The sequence below is a fragment of the Pterocles gutturalis genome, unplaced genomic scaffold (genome assembly GCF_000699245.1).
Source record: "Pterocles gutturalis isolate BGI_N339 unplaced genomic scaffold, ASM69924v1 scaffold17083, whole genome shotgun sequence".
Classification (NCBI taxonomy): domain Eukaryota; kingdom Metazoa; phylum Chordata; class Aves; order Pterocliformes; family Pteroclidae; genus Pterocles; species Pterocles gutturalis.
The window spans coordinates 28,334-30,335 of record NW_010120938.1 but is presented as its reverse complement, the minus strand read 5'-3'; positions in this window follow the sequence as shown (position 1 = coordinate 30,335).

Sequence of the window (2,002 nt, the reverse complement as noted above, 5' to 3'; positions counted from 1 at the left end):
AATGCCGTGAGCCCCCCGACTGCCCGGCTGGCCCACACCCTTCCTTCTCCTCTACCGATAACCGCGCCGCTGACGTCTCCCGCGGGGCTGGTGAGTGAGCACTTTTTGGGGGTGATTGCAAAGAGCAGCCTCCTCGATGTGGGCGAGGGTGAGCTGTGTGTGGCCACCCCAGCTCCGTCCCCTCGCTGCAGGAGCGGGTGGGCTCTGCTGGGACGCGCTGGCTCCACTGGTGAAGGATGCCTCTGCTATTTCCCTGATGGCCCTTGGTGCAGGTTGCTTTGACATCTACTTTGAGCTGCTCCTTGTTGCTGGGTCAGCAAGGCTGGACTGCTGTCGTGGTCCCTGGGAGACGCTCCTCCTCCACCAGCTCATGCCCTGGCTCCCAACACGCTCCAGAGCTGGTCCTGCCTTGTGCTGCAAACCCGTCCCTGGTCCCCAGCCTTGTGACCTTCTCAGTGCATCCACTTTCCAGCTGTTGCATTGACAGGTAATAATTAACTTGGATTCCTTCCCTGTCCCTGACACGCCTCAGGGCAAATCACCCAGATAAAAGCCTTAATTTTTTTTCTAATAAAACAAAACTCGCCCTCAAATAACAGATGATTAAGAAGCAGAGGAGAAGATGCGAAACCCTGGTAGCGGTGGGGTGATGACTCAGTTCTGGCCTTGGCCGTGACCTTCCCTGCTTTTATCTGAGCCGAGATTTCTGACCTCCTGCTCTTCTCCTCCTCCCCTTCTCGCTGCTCTCCCTCGCTGGCTCCGGCCCCATGTGCCTGGGGTCAGGGTCTGAGTCAGGACCTTTTGGCACTCACCAGTGGCTCGAGTCCTGGGGCTGGATCTGCAGGGCTGGTGCTCCCTGAGCTGGACCAGAGCTGGGCTCCTAACCCTGGCATCCCTCGAGGGGTGGTTTTTATTGGTGAGGTTCTGTGCTCCCCCCAAACCCCTGCAGCACAGCAGGTGCCCAGATCTCTGGGGGGCCAAGGTGGCTTTTATTCCAAAGCGAGACTGGAAGCCCCTGGCAGGATGTGAGAGCCACAGGGCAGCCCTTTGCTTTCCTGTAACTCTTCATTTGCAGTGGCTGCCATTTAAACGGTCACCCCCAGGCACATCGTCATCCCTGTTCCCCATCCCATGGTGTGGATCCAATCTTGGCTCCGTAATTGATGCAATGGCAGGATGCTGCCTTGGGACCCAGCCTCCTCCTCTGCTCTGACACAGGCTTTCTGCTCACGCAGCTCCTGTGCCTCAGTTTCCCTCCTTCCAGACATGGAAGATGGAGCTAACAGCAGTGCTTTTCTGCAGGGATCTGTCATGAGGACGTGTATGCTGAGGACCAAGTGGGACCCCTCCATGTTACTCAGGTACTCCGGGGTGTTCTCTTCCATAAAACTCTCCATCCGGCAGAGATGTCTCCCTCTTTAGCTGGGCGGCATCAGTCGACCACATCGCCTGGCAGGGTGGAGTCCCAGGGCAGGGCACAGACCCGTGGAGCTAGGATATGGCAGCGCCTGCTCCCGGGTTTGTGCGACACGCCTGGGATTCTGGCTGCAATGAGGAGTTGCCCAGGGATGTTTGGCTGGTTCTCCATCAGTCTTGGAGATCATCCCTTGGCACGTTAACTGATCACGAGCTGATGCCTTCTAGCAGACAGCCCCTGAGTGCACAGCAGGGTCTGTGTTCACAGTGGAGTTTTCTTAGGGTTTGGGGTTTGTTTTTTTTTTTTTTCTTTTTGGACTCGTGGGGCTCACTTTCCCTCTTGTCCCCTTTCTTGGGTATAGAGATAGGGTTCACTGGCCATTTCCCTATCTGCTGCCTGTCCAAATATGCCTGTATGTGGCTGGAGGGCAGAAGCAGAACACAGCTCTGGGCTGGAAAGCCCCCCCCTGCCCCTGCCCTTGCAGCCTGGAGATGCCTCAGGTTAGCAAGGGGGGGTCCTTGCAGTGCTTCTGCTGTCCCCAAAGCGTTTTGGTTTATCCCAAAATGATTGCTTTGGGATATCCAA